Raw genomic sequence first — 19,645 nt, 5'->3', positions numbered from 1 at the left:
AAATAATTTACAGTTTGACCTCAATAAGTAAATACCCTTGATTATGTATTCATTGATAAATAAATAAATTATTTATTTATTGTTAAATGAATATTTGGTTTCTTATACATATATAATTTTAATGTTTCCTAGCAGAAATCGGTCAATTAGAAAATGATGTCATTTCTGATTCACAGTAAAGAAATGTGATGGATATCGCACATCTTCTGAACTATCATAACGAGAATGATGCAATTATGAATCGCCTGTGGGAGAAGAAATTATCGAGTTAGTAATAAAATGATGACAGTGATCCTGAACCATATGATAATATAATGCCATACCATATGTGTCTACTTCAAACAGTAATCACCATGGAAAATTATTTTCTACAACACGAGAAAATATCCCAGAAGTTATGCATGCATTACAAAAGTTGAGATGCATTTTGATTTAGGTGCAAGGAAAAAACTATCGACTTTAGACGCTTTTTTTTAGAAGAGATTACTTGATATACGAACATCGTTGATTGGATGAATTATTTTGGTCTATTTATATATTTTTTTGTGTACGAAATTTAGTGATTATTCATTTATATTTTCGCAGGACCATTAAGAGCTAAAAAAATTCATTCACCAATGCACTCAGGGAGGTTATTAATTTAGATATTTTGTCCAAGTAGGGACCGGAGAAAATTATTAATTTGACGAGGTTATTCATTATCGAGGTTTGACTGTAATATATTTCAACAGAAAAAGAAAAACAAAACTCTTCAACCGGTCATCTAAGTAATGGCCAAGTATTTTAAAATTTGATATATTTAACTAATAACAAAAAAAAACACGATCCACTCAATGAAAATCAAATATTATATCTGGTCATCTAAAATTTGAAGGGTTCTCTCTAGGCTTGGTTAATACGTAAATGATGTATATTATTTATATACAAACTGAAAAGCCGTGGGTTTTTTTATAGATTCCAAAATCTTTGCACAAGTTTTACCACATATTAGGTTTCTTCTTTGTAATATTTACACAAGTCATTTCACTTATCTAACATCTTTTTTAAGCTTTGTACACTACTCATCGTGGGAGAAAATAAACACAGATTATTATACATTAATCCAATGACTAAAATTTAAGAGACACTCATATGACCATCTCTGCTTTAATCAATCTCACATAACTTTGTTAACTATGGTTTTTGAATGATATTTGAATTATTTCTGAGAACCCATACTTTTTTGAACCTATTATGTCTTACTGAAATGACTAAGCAAGATTTGTTTATGATCAAAATGACTGAGAAAGATTACAGCCCTTCTAATTAACACTGGGTTGATGATGAAAATAAGGTAATTAAAGAATACTAAAATAGAATACAATTAACAAAGAGGCAGATAGAAGATAAAGAGATAATTTACTACATCGAGTTGGAGGTAATAAATGCAAGAACCAATAGAAAAAATGGAGAAAAATATGACTGTTGAAGATATTATTATTGTTGTCATATTCTTTCTTTGTTACTTTTTGATGAGTAGTACTTGTATACACTCCCAATCTCCTTTCCGATCTGATGTCCATCGCATATCAGTTTGAGTTTGAAGTAACTTTTCCTCGTACCGCTGAAAATCCAATACTATAATTTTACTCTCTCAACAAATAATGGATTTTTTTTCCCAGAAAAGATGGATTGCTTATGTTCGAGACATAAAAATGTGAAATATAAAATCCTATAGAATAACGCTCTTAGTAAGAAATGGGATGGGGGTAAAGAAGTATGAACTATAAACTAAATTAGGCTTGGAGAAGAAAATTTTAAGAAGTGGCTGGCCAAGGTAATTACTACGGAAAATCTGTAAAGTTAAAACTATATCGTTATGTTGTGCACTCATGCACAAGATAAGACCCAATCATTGACATTGGAGAAAGTGAAAAACCACTAGTATCACGAGAGGGAATGTTCATTTTTTATTTATAAGAGAAAATTCCACATCTCCCTTTTTAAAAGGTGAGCAGCCCAATCAAATATATTAACCAATTTCAACGGAATTTGGTTCAGCAAACAAAATTTATTTAACAATTTGATATACTAAAGTAGTAAAAAAAAACGATTCGGTCATGGAAAATCGGATAGCATATTTATTTTGTCATCCAGGGGGATCCTCTCAAATTTGAGGGGTTCTCTCTAGACTTGGTTAATATGTAGATGATATATATTATTTATTATTTTTTTTTGACAAGAAAAGGGCAAATTTGATTAAAAGAAGCTTGGTTCATCAGAGAGATGAAAAAAGGTTAAAGAAAACAAAGGAATTAGTTGTGAACCACAGCATTCCAGTTACAAATCAAAGTACTGAGAGCATATCCCTCAAACAATTTTGTATGCACAGACCAATTATACAAAGTGCATCTAACAGAGACAATAAGTTGATCTAGGATTCTCTTCTTGTTGTTGTACAGTCTAGAATTCCTCTCCTTCCAGATGTTCCACCAGATTGCAAAGGGAAGCAAACCCCAAAGTTTCTTCACCATTGTATTGCTTTTGGTATTCTTCCATTCCCATATATTTATCTTCACCGTCTCTGAAAAAATCCAGTTGACACCAAAACTTTCTAAGAAATAGTTCCAAAGTTTTCTAGTTTCAGGACAGTGCAAGAAGAGATGGGTTTAAGTCTCTTCTACTTCAGAACAAAAAGTGCACTGACTGTCATTTACTAAACCAGCTCTAAGAAGGGTGTCTAAAGTTGGAGCACCACCATGACATGAAGTCCAAATTAGGAAAGACACCTTCAAAGGTATCTTAGGATTCCAAATTTGTTTATGAGGAAATTGAAGGAAACCATCCACATCAAGGGAAGAGTAGCAGTTGGAGACAGAAAATTCATCTCCAAAATCCCATTTTCTTGTATCTTCATCCATACAAGAATGAATAGTTTGAGCAAATCCATCCAGCAGGTGAATAAGATTTGCCACTTCTCCAACTTCAACTTCCTTTAGATCTCTCTTAAATTCAAAATTCCAAGAACCTTGTGAGTTGAGCATCTCACTAATAGTAGCCATTCTATGCTTAGATATTTTGAAAATATTAGGGAATCTGTCTTTCAGAATGCCTCCTCCAACCCACTTATCTAACCAGAAAATAATTCTCTTCCCATTTTGAACAGTAAGTGAAGTGTTATTCTTTACATAATCACTTGTTTTCAAAATCCCAGCCCATAAACTATGTTTAATTGGTTTTGAACTGACTTTAAGGAAAAAAGAAAGAGGGTTACCTCCAAATTTCTCCAGGATTAATTGCCTCCAAAGAGCATCTTTTTCTTTTTCATATCTCCATATCCACTTGCAATGCAGTGCCTTGTTAACTAGCCTGAGCTTCTTAATTCCAATCCCTCCATGAGCTTTAGAAATATTAGCTCTTGACCAAGCTACCCAGCTTCTCTTTTTTGTAGTATCTGAAGAACCTCAAAGAAATCTTCTCATAATTTTCTCAAGAGCTTTCACAACTGACATGGGCATTTGAAACAAAGACAAGTAATAAATAGGCATGCTTGCTAACACACTGTTTATCAACAACAGTCTTTGTCCCTTTGTTAAGTATCTCCTTCTCCAAGTACCCAACCTCTGCTGACATTTTGCAATCATAACATCTCAGATTGCTCTTATTTTAGATTTACTACCCAATGGAATGCCCAAATAATTTAAAGGGAAATCTGCAAGTTGACACAAAAAATTTAGCACAAAGGGCTCCATCATTATCATCACCAATACCAATCATTGCACTTTTACTGAAGTTTACTTTCAATCCATTCACCAGCTTAAAAGCAAACAAAATATTCTTCAAATTTGTGATTTCTTCTTCATAGTCATTTAAGAAAACTATTAAGTCATCTGCAAACTGCAAATGATTAACAGTTGTTCCATTTGTGACAACTTGAAAACCATAAAGAAGGCCATTTGATGCTGCATTACCAATCAATTTAGTGAGAATTTCAGCAACCATAATGAAATAAAAAGGGATATAGGATCTCCCTGCCTTATACCCTTCTGATTTCTAAACATCTTTGTAGCTTCCCCATTAATCAGAATAGAGAATCTGGCTTGAGTGATGCACCATTTTATCCAACCTCTCCAAATATTACCAAAGCCAAACCTTTGCATAACAATGTCAACACAATTCCAGTTTATGTTGTCAAAGGCTTTTTCAAAGTCTACTTTACAAACCAGACCAGATTTATTCTCTCTAATTCTAGAATCAATAAGCTCTGCAGCTATAAGAATTCCATCACTTATTTGCCTATCATGAATAAAACCCCCCTGCAAATTTGTGATGATAGAAGGAAGAACAACTTTCAATCTTTCAGCCAAAAGTTTTGAAACAATTTTGTAAATGCTTCATATTAAGCTTATAGGTCTGAAGTTGCTAAGAGAAGTTGCACCATTGGATTTAGGTATCAATTTAAGATTAGTGCAATTCACTCTCCAATCCAGAGAGCCTTTAGTTTCAAATTCCTAGATAACTTTCAATAAATCATCTTTGATTACCTCCCCAAGATGATTTAGAAAACTCCATTGTGAATCCATCAGGGCCAGGAGCCTTGTTTAAACCAAAATGCCAAATTACCCTCTTAACTTCTTCCTCAGAAAAAGGCTTCTCAAGAGCAATACTTTCCTGTGTAGAAATAACAGAAAACTCAATGTTATCAAAGCTAGGTCTTATAGGGAAATCTTCAGTGAATAAGGAAGTATAAAACTTTGTTGCTTCAGTTGCTATCTTCTCTTTATCATAACACAACTCTCCATCTATAACCAAACAGTTTATGTTGTTGCAATTATATTTGAAAGAAGCCAGCTGATGAAAATTTATTGTTTATATATAAAACACTAAAAGACTGTGTTTTTTTAGATTCCTAAATCTTTGCACAAGTTTTAACGCATTAAGTTTTTTCTTTATAAAATTAAAGAAAAAAACAGAAGGTCTGCTAAAATATGTGTTATTCAATTTTCATCTATTTAACACTTTTTCTTTTAGAATCTTTATGCGTTGCTCGTCGTGGCATAAAATTAATATAGACTATTATAACATCAATTCAATGATTAATATGGACTATTATAACTAACATCAATCTAATGATTACAATTTTAGAGGCAATGATAAGAGCATCACTGCTTTAATCAATCTCATATAAATTAGTTGACTATGGTTTCTGAATGATGGTTTCTGAATGATGTTTGAATTATTTCAGAAAACTCAAACTTTTATTGAGACCCTTTATGTCTTACTCCAATGATTCCAATTCAATGCACTAGCTTAGGAATAAATTATTGATGTGGGTTTCCATTTGATGTGGATATGTGAGACGATTGGTACTATAACATGTGTATTGCATTACAATTATTAACTAGGATATGACCCGTGCCATAACGGCACGGGACTGAGTTTATTTATATATATATATATATATATATATATATATATACCTAATTTAGCAAAAGAGGCATGCAGAAGAGAATTAAGAATGGTTGTATGTAGGATTTTTGGTCGGTTAAAATAAAGATCCTATAAAGTTAGAACCTCCATTACAATGTCAAAAAGAATTAGAAGGTGGAACTAAGACTTAGACCTCGATAGGTTTATGTGTGCAATATATTTGGTCGGTGGATTTATGCATAGAAACTACAGTGGGATTACGTCGAGGTAGCTTCAATCATAGCTACACTAAATAGATAAGTCGATGTAGTTCCACTTTTAGCTAGCTTCCAAACAACGTTTAAAGTAGTTATAAAAATGATTCTAATTTCATTTTTGAAGCTCCTATAATTCATTTCAAGGATGTAGGGTGCACCAAGTTTAGCACTATTTAGGTTATCTTCTAACACAAATATAGTAATTTGGTCATTTTTGCTTAGTAAACAGGAAAAGTCGGCTTCCAACCAAGTTGGGGTAACACTCCTAAATCATAACTCCAACGGAAAATAACCTTTGATAGTAGTATGAATTACCATTGACATAATAAAATCAGAATTGCTTCAAAAAAAAATAGTGAATGCAACATTACAAACATTTTAAAAACCACTTGTCTGAGGAATTATATTTAAAATACAACCGTGGACTAATTGTGATGATTTGGTCACAGAATAAGAATAGTTCATGAAGATTACACACATACACAATCATCAGGTTCTAATCCTACTCAAAGTGTATAACTGAGTTGGCTTCTTGTGCAATCCCACCAATCAGCATCTCAAAAGTCATGCCATTTGGTTTACATTGTTTCTCATCCAATGCCATTACGAACAACAATACCTTTACTTTATAACACAACAGGAGTACCGAGTAGTACATGTACTAATCTGACTCGGAACCTCCATTCCCTTTAAGCAATACACACTTTAGTTATCGATTCTCTTCAGGAATACCGTACTAACATAAATCTCAAAATTTGCATAGTAATTCCAAACTCACTTTGTATGATGATGTGTTTTCAAAGTTATTGTCGTAATAAGATTCGTTCAAGACTTGTGAAAGCAGATTTTAGACTTAATTTTAAATAAAAATATAGGAAACTTAAATAAAAGTGATATGAAAAATATGGAGAACACTGGGGCTATGGATTCCACTAATTACCAATATCAAAGTGATTTATATTCTCTAATTATAATTATGCAAATCTTTCATTCAAATTGATTCTAAATATTGCAAAAGTTGATTTTTTTTAGAAATAACAATTGTAAATCGAAAGTATGGGACATCAAAACCCTAAGCTAGCATGCTCCATCAATTGAAATAACAATTGTTTAACAAAAACCATTTTTTTCTATTTATTTATCAAGGCAAATAATCATATAATAATTGCATAAATTAAATAAAATAGAGATTACCACATTTTATTGGCGAAATAGCTTCCTCGTCGCCCCAGAGGATGGGTTTAGCTCACCATTGTATACACTTGCTCAAAGTATTGATTCATGCTCAAAATTTGTTTACAAAGATGAAATGGAGAGAAAATAATGAAAATCGGGGGTTTGCAACGTTTATAATTTTTGCAAAACACTGTTACAAAGAACGATAAAAAAACAACTGCTGTTGTTGTATCTCTGCGACCCTCGTGTGGCTGTCGTTGTCACTGTTGATAAACGACTGCATCTGGTGGTCTTTTGTTCTTCGTGTTCTTCCTACCAGCAGCAGAAAAGTTTTCTCTGCAACACGATCAATCTCCTCTGTTGTTACTCTAAACTCTCCCAAACTCTCCCCACCGCTTCTATGTGATCCTAGGAACCTATTTATACCCAGTAGCACCAAGAAATCTCGCTATAACTCAAGATAATTCTCTCTTAACTCGGCCTTGATGAAAAATATTCTGGGAATATATTCTTCCCTGATTTAGCTTCTCACGTTGTTTCCCCACGCCAAATTACACTCAACGCATCCAGTCATTTTCCAGAAGTGTTCCAACATGCAGCAGCCACGCGAAAATCTCTTGGTCACTCAATCAGGACTCGGAATGGAAAACCAACCCGTGATGCTCTGATTTCATATCTTGGGTTATCTAGCCAAATTTGATCGAAACAAACACCCATACCAGTTCTGTTAGGACATATCACAACTACCCATGAAGTTTCAGCGATTGAATCGCATAAAAACTCCTCCAAAATCCGATCGAAAAATCTGCCAGTGAAGTGAATATTTTCCCGCCATTTTTTATTTTTGAAATGTTGAAGATGAAATGCCCCTATCCTTTTCTGGGGTGTGAATAGTAGACGGGTGCTGAGGACAAATTTGGGTGCTGGGGATGAATTTGGGCTACGCATAACCTTGGGTGTCCCTTAGCCGTTCCGTATAGCAAATGTCCTCCAGGGGTCCAAATAGCACTTTTTGAGCAAATTTTTTCACACAAGTGTTTTTCTCCAAAAACACCTACACAAACATAAACACGCCATAATAAGTACAAAATCAAGCACTAACAATACAGACACTGAGGACAATTCAGACACAAAAATGTGTCTATCAAATACCCCCAAACTTATTATTTGCTAGTCCTCGAGCAAATCTAATCTAGAAAATAAAAATGGTTACACTTAGCACGTGCAACAAGCCGTTAAACCACTAGGTGGCCCTAGTGGCGGATTGTTGTCTCCGGAGGGTTTACCAGAGGTGTACCCAAAAAAACTTTATTCCAGACCCTAGCTATCTACGCAGAACCTTGGAAAGTACTAAAGAATCTCCTTGGTTGGCATACTCTCATTGACTACAGGATGAAGTACCCTGATGCGAAATTCCAATTGATGTACACGAGTTTGCACTCAGCATACTAAAATTCATATATAAGTGACAGAGCTCTACTCAGATAGTTTCTGTACATCATAACCGGAGTCAACCAATCACATGGAAAGATTAAGAAGATGGATAAAGAGATGGTTAAAAGTGAACGGTGTTTCCCATATCTGTCTGAAGGCCTCTGCCAAGGTGAACCTATCCTAATGGACTGAGATACCGGTCTGACTAATATCAACACAACTGGCATATACAAGGGGACCAGTGGTCGATAAACCTAACTCTAGGTCAACATAACTGGCATATACAAGGGCACCAATGGTCGACTTTATTGAATTTATTCTGGTTGGTCTAATGGTCTGGTATTTTTTTTTTTTTTTGGTATCTCAATCACTCTATTCCACCCTAGCAAAGGTAACAACTTGAATCGTGTGCCCCACCAAATCACTTAAAAAAATAAAAACAGAAGGATTAGGATTCAACGAGATATGGCGAAACTACCATGTTTTTTCTTAATTCTAACACCTGAGCTCTGTGCTTTTATGAATAGACTCTTTAGATGTTTTCATCTAATCAGATTGGTTCCTCAACTCCTACAACCAAGATGTTCCCATCCACTTATATTGGTTAGTGCCAACCTTAATAAGCATAAATTTCTAGGCTCTGGAGTTTATTTATTTCAACTAAAAGCTAAGAAAAAGTTTCTTCCCCACCCCCAAACTTAAATCTAACATTGTCCTCAATGTTTCTAATGAAAGAGCAATACCAAACAGTAAAGTAACATGAGGAATTAGTAAAGAGAGAAGTCGGAAAGATAGTACCTGGGTGAAGAGAGAAATCAAAAACTAATATACAACAACATACAATCGCCTCGATGGTCAATCAAGGGTAAACATGGTCCTCCAGAGGGACCTCCTCAATATCACATGTAGGGAAGGGCTCTAAAAAGGGTTTCAATCTCTGACCGTTAACCTTCGAAGAACTACTACCATCCGGTGTCTCGATCTCAACAGCTCCATGAGGAAAGACAGTGCGAACAATAAAAGGACCCGTCCACCGAGAACGTAACTTCCCAGGGAAAAGATGCAAGTGGGTATCATACAGAAGAACTTTTTGACCTGGAGAAAATGACTTTCTTAAGATATTTCTATCATGCACAAGTTTCATTTTGTTTTCGTATGCATCTCGACGAATCTCTTCCAACTCATTGCGCTGGAGTTTCCTATGGGCTCCTGCCTTGTCAAGTGAAAAATTTAGCTGCTTAACATCCCAATAAGCTCTATGTTCTAACTCAACAGGTAAGTAACATGCCTTTCCATACACGATTCGATAACGTGACATTCCAATGGGGGTCTTAAACGCAGTACGGTAACCCCATAAGGCATCAGTAAGCCTAGACGACCAGTCTTTCCGATTAGGATTAACTGTTTTCTCGAATATACGTTTTATCTCCCTATTGGAAACTTCTACCTGACCACTAGTTTGTGGATGATACAGGGTAGGTACCTTATGTGTAATACCATATTTCTTCATCAAAAGCCTAAAAGTTCCATTAAAAAAGTGCGACCCTCCATCACTAATTATAGCTCGCGGTGTACCAAAACGTGTAAGTATATTATTTTTCAAGAACTCAATCACAACCCTATGGTCATTGGTTTTACACGCAGCCGCCTCAATCCACTTAGAGACATAGTCTACAGCGACAAGGATGTATAAGTTACCAAAAAAATTAGGAAACGGACCCATAAAGTCAATACCCCACACGTCAAAGACCTCCACAACTAAAATAGGGTTCAAGGGCATCATGTTCCTACGGGAAATGGTTCCTAATTTCTGGCAACGTTCACAAGTCACACAGTAACTGTGGGAGTTTAAACAACGAAGGCCAATAGAATCCACACTGCAATATCTTAGCAGCAGTTTTCTTAGCACTAAAGTGACCCCCACAAGCATGATCATGACAAAAGGAAATAATACTGGACTGGTCACTCTCAGGTATACATCTCCTAATAATCTGGTCTGGACAATACTTAAACAAATAAGGATCATCCCAAAGAAGTGCTTAACCTCAGCTAAAAACCTAGAACGATCTTGTTTACCCCAATGTTGGGGCATTCGACCAGTAACAAGATAGTTCTATATTCGCATACCAAGGTAATTGGGTAACAAAGAACAATTGTTCATCAGGAAAGCTATCCCTTATAGGAAGGGAATCATCAGGGGAACTAACAACTAGCCTAGACAAGTGGTCTGCTACAACATTTTCGGCACCCTTTTTGTCTCTAATGTCTGGAGAAAACTCTTGCAACAAAAGGATCCACCTAATCAATCTAGGTTTTGTATCCTTCTTAGACAAAAGATATTTCAAAGCAGCATGATCAGTATATATGATGATCTTAGAACCTAAGAGATAGGGTCTAAACTTGTCTAAGGCAAACACAATGGCTAACAGTTCCTTCTCGGTAGTGGTATAGTTCAACTGGGCATCATTCAGAGTTTTGCTAGCATAGTAAATCACATGAAGTAATTTGTTTTCTCGCTGACCTAGCACAACACCAATAATATCTGAAGCATCACACATGATCTCAAAGGGTAGGTTCCAGTTGGGTGCCTGGACTATGGGGGCGGTAGTGAGTAAATTCTTAAGCTTCTCAAAAGCCTCTAAACAAGCATCATCAAAGACAAACTTAACATCTTTTGCAAGCAAATTGCAAAGAGGTCTAGAAATTAGGCTAAAATCCTTAATGAATCGACGATAAAAACCTGCATGCCCTAAGAATGACCTAATATCTCTTACGGTTTTTGGGACCTGTAAAGTCTTAATAAGGTCAACTTTGGCTTTATCTACCTCTATACCCTTAGAAGATACGATATGCCCTAAAACAATTCCTGAACGAACCATGAAGTGACATTTCTCCCAATTAAGCACTAAATTTTTTCCTTACACCTAGTCAACACTAGTGACAAATGATGCAAGCACTCATCGAAAGACGAACCAAACACTGAAAAATCATCCATAAAGACCTCTAAGAACCGTTCTACCATGTCAGAAAATATGCTCATCATGCAACGCTGAAAAGTCGCAGGGGCATTACAAAGCCCGAAAGGCATGCGTCTATACGCAAAGGTACCAAAGGGACAGGTAAAAGTGGTTTTCTCCTGGTCTTCTGGGGCAATAACGATCTGATTATATCCAGAGTAGCCATCTAAAAAACAGCAGTAAGTAGAAGTAGTAGTAGTAGTAGTAGTAGTGACTATGTCCAGCTAATCTCTAGCATCTGGTCGATGAAGGGAAGGGGAAAGTGGTCCTTCCTAGTGACCTTGTTCAATTTCCTATAGTCAATAAAACACGCCAACCCGTGGTCACTCGGGTCGGGATTAACTCATTGTTATCATTCTGGACTACAGTAATACCGGATTTCTTGGGTACAACCTGAACGGGGCTGACCCACTTACTGTCTGAAATGGGGTAGATAATGCCTGCATCTAACAACTTAAGGACCTCGTTTCGAACTACCTCTTTCATATTAGGGTTTAGTCGACGTTGCATCTCCCTAGAAGGTTTGGTATCACTCTCTAAATAGATCTGATGCATACAAACAGTGGGACTTATACCCTTAATGTCAGCTATGGTCCACCCTAAAGCTTCCTTGTTGTTTTGAAGGACGGTTACTAGCCTACTTTCCTGGTCACTATCCAAGACGGAAGAAATAATCACAGATAAAGTCTCAGACGGGCCTAAAAACCTATATTTCAGGGAATCTAGCAATGGTTTTAGGTCCAACTTAGGAAGCTCTTCCAATGAAGGAACTAGGGTAGACTTAGAAACTGGTAGTGGTTCGACTTTAGGTTTCCATCCATTACTATTATCTAACAAAGGGGTTAAATCTAAAAAAGCATTCACCTCATTAATCACATTATCATCATCAAAATCAATCCCAAAGTGAGCCAGGTATTTCTCTAATGGATCTTCTAACAAAGTTTTTGGTAATGACTCCTCGACTAATGTTACTATCATGTTCACCTCTTCTATGTTCGAGTCATCTAGTTCAGAGGGTAGCTTACTAATATTAAAAATGTTCAGCTCAATAGTCATATTACCAAAAGACAATTTCATAATACCATTTCAACAGTTAATGATAGCATTGGATGTAGCTAAAAACGGGCGACCTAAAATTACCGGTATCTGGTTCTCTGGGTCGGGGGATAAATAAACTTGTCAACCTCTATGAGAACATCCTCGATCACACCACGAGGAATTTTAACGGACCTATCAGCTAACTGAAGTGTCATCTGGGTAGGTTTCATCTCACCAAGTCCTAGCTTAAGGTACACATGATATGGTAGTAAGTTCACACTAGATCCTAAGTCAAGCAACGCTTTCTCAACACGGTATTTACCTATTGTGCAAGAAATGGTAGGGGACCCTGGGTATTTATACTTAGGAGTGGTGGAATTCTGAATAAGAGAACTCACCTGACTAGCTAGAAAGGCTTTCTTCTGGACATTAAGCTTTCAATTTCGCGTACACATATCCTTGAGAAACTTGGCATAAGAGGGAATCTGCTTAATTGCATCTAGTAGTGGAAGGTTGATAGTTACCTGCTTAAAAACCTCCAATATATCATTAAAATTGGATTCCCTCTTAGTTGGAACTAGCAGCTGTGGGAATGGGGCTTTAGGGACAAATCCAGGCTCAATATGACCCTCATTGGTCTCTTTAGAGACTCTATCAGTCTCCTCAATTTCTGGTTCAGAAGGGTGAACTACAACATGTTCACTATCAGGCATGGAAACCTTGTTGTCTATCACTCTACCACTCATAAGGGTTTTAATAGCATTCACATGATCAGATGGTCTTTCATTAATTCCTCTAGGGTTGGGTTGAGTCTGACTAGGAAACTTACCTCTTTCTCTTAAAGACTCATTTATCTGACTAACTTGGGTTTTCAACTCGGAAATAGCCTGAGAGCTAGCCTGGCCTATTCTCTTATTTTCTTCTAAACCTTGAGCAACAGATTGCTGAAACTGCTCAGTGTTACGAGTTAACAAAGCAAGAGACTCTTCTAAACTCATAATATTCTTATCCGAAGGGTTTTGAAACTGTGCCGGAGTTGAAGGATTCTTAGTGTAGCCAAAACCTGGGGGAACCTGAGCATTACTAGAATGACCTTGATTCTGGCCCTTGGACCAAGAAAGGTTTGGATGGTTTCTCCATCCAGGGTTATAGGTTTCTGAATATGGGTCAAACTTCTGTCGGATATCAAACCTAGTGTTGTTATAAAGAGCATTGGCTTGCTCTTCAACAACATGGCCTTCCCAAAAAGGCTCATTTCTTCCACTACTACCACTAGAATGACCTAATTCTAAGGCTTCTAACCTTTTGGCTATAGCTGCTATTTTGGCATCTGACTCATGAGATCCTTCTACCCTATTAACATTTCCTCTACTTGGAAGAATTGTTTTATGGGGTTACCTACTGTTTTCCCATTGTTGGGTCTTATCGGAGATTTCATTCAAAAATGTTATCGCTTCATCAACAGTTTTATTCTCAAACCCACCTGTGTATAAGGACTCAACCATGGTTGTTGTTGAATAATCTAAACCGTCATAAAGGATCTGAACTAACCTAACCTTCTCCAAACCATGATGAGGACATTGAGATATCAAGTCATTGAACCTTTCTAAGTACCTATATAAAGATTCTCCCTCTTGTTAGGCAAAAGTACATATTTGTGTCCTAATAGACGACGTTTTATGCCTTGGGAAAAACTTATGTATAAAGGCAGAAGTAAGTTGGTAATAGGTTTCAATTGACTCAGAGTCCAAACTATACAGCCAAGATTTGACTTTATTTTGTAAGGAAAAGGGGAATAACCTAAGTTTCAATGCATCATCACTTAGGTTCTTAATTTTCAGAGTACTACAAACTTCCTCAAATTTCCTAACATGAAAATAGGGGTTCTCATTCTCCTTCCCTAAATATATTGAGAGCATCTGCAAACAGTTTATATATAAACTACCCTTCTGTAAGGTTTAAAAAATAATGTCCCAAAATTTAAAGTCCAAAGTCCAAAAATATAAAGTGCAAAAGAAAAAGAAAGTCTAAAAAAAATAAAAATCTACAAAAATAAAAATGTCTCTCTTTTTTTTCTCTCTTTTTTATAAAATAAAAAAAATCTTCTTCTTTCGCTCCTTTCGCCTTGCCTTTCACTCGAAGTCTTTAAGTATTCACCAAAAGCTTTGGCAAAATTTTCTTTCGCTCCAAATTCCGAATTCTGTAAGAAAAAGACAAAAACCCAAAAACGTAAAGAAGAACAAATAAAATAAAAACCTATAAAAAAAGAGAAAAAAAATCTAAAAACTCTAGCCTAAAGACAAGTCGGCGTCGGCGGCGCCAAAATTTTGATGTGTTTTCAAAGTTGTTGTAGTAATAAGATTCGTTCAAGACTTGTGAAAGCAGATTTTAGACTTAATTTAAATAAAAATATAGGAAACTAAAATAAAAGTGATATGAAAAATATGGAGAAGACTAGGGCTATGGATTCCACTAATTACCAATATCAAATTGATTTATATTCTCTAATTATAATTATGCAAATCCTTCATTCAAATTGATTCTAAATATTGCAAAAGTTGATTTTTTTTAGAAATAACAATTGTAAATCGAAAGTATGGGACATCAAAACCCTAAGCTAGCATGCTCCATCAATTGAAATAACAATTGTTTAACAAAAACCATTTTTTTTCTATTTATTTATCAAGGCAAATAATCATATAATAATTGCATAAATTAAATAAAATAAAGATTACCACATTTTATTGGCGAAATAGCTTCCTCCGTCGCCCCAGAGGATGGGTTTAGCTCACCATTGTATACACTTTCTCAAAGTATCGATTCATGCTCAAAATTTGTTTACAAAGATGAAATGGAGAGAAAATAATAAAAATCGGGTGTTTGCAACGTTTATAATTGTTGCAAAACACTGTTACAAAGAACGATAAAAAAGAACTGTTGCTGTTGTATCACTGTTGATAAACGACTGCCTCTGGTGGTCTTTTTTTCTTCGTGTTCTTCCTAGCAGCAACAGAAAAGTTTTCTCTGCAACACGATCAATCTCCTCTGTTGTTAGTCTAAACTCTCCCAAACTCTCCCCACCGCTTCTATGTGATCCTAGGAACCTATTTATACCTAGTAGCAACAAGAAATCTCGTTATAACTCAAGATAATTCTCTCTTAACTCGGCCTTGATGAAAAATATTCTGGGAATATTTTCTTCCCTGATTTAGCTTCTCACGTTGTTTCCCCACGCCAAATTACTCTCAACACATCCAGTCATTGTCCAGAAGTGTTCCAACATGCAGCAGCCACGCGAAAATCTCTTGGTCACTCAATCAGGACTCGGAATGGAAAACCAACCCGTGATGCTCTGATTTCATATCTTGGGTTATCTAGCCAAATTTGATCGAAACAAACACCCATACCAACTCTGTTAGGACATATCACAACTACCCATGAAGTTTCAGCGATTGAATCGCATAAAAACTCCTTCAAAATCCGATCGAAAAATCTGCCAGTGAAGTGAATATTTTTCCCGCCATTTTTTATTTTTGAAATGTTGAAGATGAAGTGCCCCTATCCTTTTCTGGGGTGCGAATAGCAGATGGGTGTTGAGGATGAATTTGGGCTACGCATAACCTTGGGTGTCCCTTAGCCAAATCTGGGATCCGTATAGCAAATGTCATCCCGGGGGTCCAAATAGCACTTTTTGAGCAACTTTTTCCACACAAGTGTATTTCTCCAAAAACACCTACACAAACATAAAAACACCATAATAAATACAAAATCAAGCACTAGCAATACAGACACTGAGGACAATTCAGACACAAAAATGTGTTTATCATATGACCATCGCGAGCCTGCACGGAGAATACAAAAGTAACCAATATAATTAAGTGTATGTTCCACACTCCACAGGATATGTCAAATTACTTGGTTCCTTTAACAAAACAACAACTTTATATCCCAAATGACTTTCCTATTAGCATATATTTTTGACTTCAGGTATAATTCTTTTTGAAAAAATTGAGTATTTTACATCTAAGCTCATTTTACAGCTTATTTTGGAACTGTAACAATTCTACAGAAGCAAGACCTCGTAAAATAACTTATTGATTAACAAAACCTCAAATAACAACTTAAGTTAACACCAAACATCTCATACAGAAACATACGAAAGGAATTATAAATTGATTTTCTAGAGTTTGGATCCATCTACATGCAAGTGAATGTACAGAGCGCAGAAGATCATAAAAAAACCCAATGTCTTAACTGGACAGTGTGTATGATTAAAAATGTGAAAGAGTATTTATTTCTTTCATCCATGTACGGTTACATCGGATATCAGTAATGAGTAGTATTTATTTCATCCATCATCAAAGACTAATAGACGTCTATATTTAGTACCTTCAAAGAAAAAAAATTCAACCTGTCGTGTCATCTCCATATGGAATGCGAAAATAGATTACATTATAAGGATCATAGATAACCATTTTGAAAGAAAATAAATCAGTTTTAAGAAGTTCATATATACCCTTGAACAACACCATTTTGATGGCAACGGATGCATGGCTAATTCAATTTAGGTACACTAGCTAATAAATTATCAAGAAATGCTTGAATCCATGTCAACGGGTTAACCAATTAACAATACAACCATCAGCATGCAAAGATTAGATAATACATAACAAACAAACAAAATATGCAAGTATATTGCTTACCTGTCGAGCAACATCCATTGGATGCAAGCTAACAACAACGTCTCTCTCATTGATAAATAGGAGCAATCTGCCAGCCACGTCCCAAGAGCATACCTAAGTAGTGCAATTGCCCGAAAAGAAACCAAAGAAAAGTACAACACCAATGCTGCACACCAAGAAGCCGTTCAAGCAGATTGAGAGCCGAAGGATACACTTTAGGGAGCTTCTACGTGAATGGTACTATAGGTTTCATCCCCATAACACTCAAATTCTTATTTTCTTTTCCCTTTGATCTGCAAACATTGTGAAAGATTAACACTAAATTGGTTAAAAAACAAGACCGATAAAAGGGTTTTAAGTTTTTCTTAAAAAGGGGAAAAAAAAAGACAGCTACATTTAATGTGAAAATGATACACAACCACCAATGAGGTCCAATAGGGTGAATAAAAAAGTACTGAAATAGATAAATTTGGACATAATCAGCGCAACTTCACTACTTCAGTTCAGTATTTGGGTTACATGCTTAAAAAACTACTATACAGTGTTACTATATAACAATTGCAAGCAGAACAACGGGACACAACTGTCGTTATGTAACTGATCTCCTGGTTGATATCCGTTAAGGTTAATGGTTATATAAAGCAAAAACTATAAGCATGAATGAGAACAGGTCAATCTTAATTGATCTCAAAGACTCATCTAAGTTTGGAAGGTCATGTAAGAATAGTTCATCGAATTGCAGTTTTTTTAAGGAAAACTTTTTGTAGGTTAACTCACATAATTTTGATGGCGACTAATATGTTTCATCAAAAAATATACATACCTCAGCTATATTACGGCCCGACTCGTCCTACGAAACTGCTGGTGCTCGACAGATCGGAAGATGGCTTGGTCTTTCAACTGGTCTCCAGCTAGCTTAAGATTGATGCTAAAGAAGTCTTCTACTACACCACGTCTCAGGCCTCATTTTTTGTATTAAGCTCATCCATATGTATGTATCACTGCACATGTAACAGAAAAGACAACCTAGAAGGGACCAACAATATAGATAACAAAAAAATAATTAATCATTAAATACTTCGACTGACCGATAATACTGAAATCGGAGGAACGTGGTATCAGAAGTCTAAGATTAAGATTTTATTTACTTGATAACGACATTGAAATGTAAAATATTTGGAATAAACTTGGACTAATACATGATGTTAAATTTAAAGTTTAGACCAAACAGAATGGGGGAACAAAAGTACCAATTTTTTGTTAATGTTGTTGTGCCTGCTCATCCTTTCCTGCAATACAAAATTGTAGGTTACATGAAAAGAACGAAAATCATCTTATTATGCAATTACAATACACTGATGCAAAGTGTTCATCTATGTGTGTGGGTATATATTTGAGACTGCAGATGGGAATATGGTTGTTTGTTTCACCTTTAAATGATCTAATTTATGGCACACATTAATTGAATTGATTGAGATAAGTCTTGAAACGTTCAAGCTTATTCTTCAACTGGGTTATTACTTGGGCTATGAAGTGGGGGTGAAAAGCCAAAGACCTGGTTGACCTAGAGATTTACTTTCACATTCATTTTTATGTTCAATGGGGCGGTAACGGTTTTGCATCGATGTATGGGAAAAGTAAGACGTTGTAAATAATTCACTAACAAATGTAAAATAGAACAAAAGCAACTATAAAGAAAAAAAGTTTAGAGTAGGTTTAACAATTCACTATGTGACCATCGGTACCCAAATTACCTTAAAATGGTCGTTCGAAAATGGAAGACCAAAATGACAGAGTAAGTTAACAAACATGTGATCTAAAAGACCAAAATGTTATAGGAAGCTAGGAAACCACATAGGCTCACAAATCATGTCAGCTAGAATCTCATTCATTCAAAGTTCTGTATCCGAAGGATGTTGGGAATACCTCAACTTGGTCACTCGATCTTCTTTGTACTTCAATTTCTATCCACAATAATTTGATGATCTGAGCACCAATATAATTTCATTGTTGAACAAATATAACTGAAGAAATATAAAACATATGAACTAGGTAATATAAACTAGTTAATATATAAACTAGGTAATATATAAAACTGAAAAATAAAATCAAAATGGAACATATGGAGAAAGCAACTATCCAGTTAAACAAATATAATTTCATTGTTGAACATAATCAGAGAAACGATCCAAAAGCACCTTTAAGTACCCAAGAAAAACAACAAATATTCTTTAAAAAAAAACTGAAATGAAAACGAAAAGGGAAATAGGGTACACCAAACTCTATTAACAGCCTAGGAAAGGTTGAAAGAAGTGACCTATCCCAGGTCAAGCAACACTGGACTCGCACCAAATATGCAAACCCTAAATTCCCTTCTTGAGAATCAAAATAACAACGACGAACTGAGAATCAATAGCTATAAAAAAATTGTGAAAAATCAAAACCAAAATGTACCTCAATTTGAACCGTACCTGGGATAAATCGAACGGTTGGACTTATTTCTCGATACGCATAGACTCTACGAAGATCGATTCCATTTCTCTTTTATGAGCTTAAATTCGAAACGGCTGGGATATTAAATTCGTTTGTGCGTTTCTTGCTTCCGGATTTTATTCAGGAATTAACGATCCAG

At 35.5% G+C, this 19,645-nt stretch overlaps 1 long non-coding RNA gene across 2 annotated transcripts; it reads right to left on the bottom strand.

Annotated features, from left to right (window-relative positions):
• Positions 1-16,002: 16,002 nt before the first annotated feature.
• Positions 16,003-19,615, bottom strand: LOC113353793. Of its 2 annotated transcripts, none has more exons than XR_003361532.1 (5): positions 19,485-19,615; positions 18,940-19,037; positions 17,837-18,302; positions 17,035-17,306; positions 16,003-16,064 (listed from the first exon to the last, which is right to left on the bottom strand). It is a non-coding gene; the product is annotated as an uncharacterized LOC113353793 (long non-coding RNA). The 2 variants fall into 2 exon arrangements; XR_003361531.1 differs by having other exon boundaries at positions 18,940-18,999.
• Between the last annotated feature and the right edge of the window lie 30 nt (positions 19,616-19,645).

Source organism: Papaver somniferum, chromosome 2, assembly GCF_003573695.1.
Source record: "Papaver somniferum cultivar HN1 chromosome 2, ASM357369v1, whole genome shotgun sequence".
Lineage (NCBI taxonomy): Eukaryota > Viridiplantae > Streptophyta > Magnoliopsida > Ranunculales > Papaveraceae > Papaver > Papaver somniferum.
This window is presented reverse-complemented; position numbering and strand designations above follow the sequence as displayed.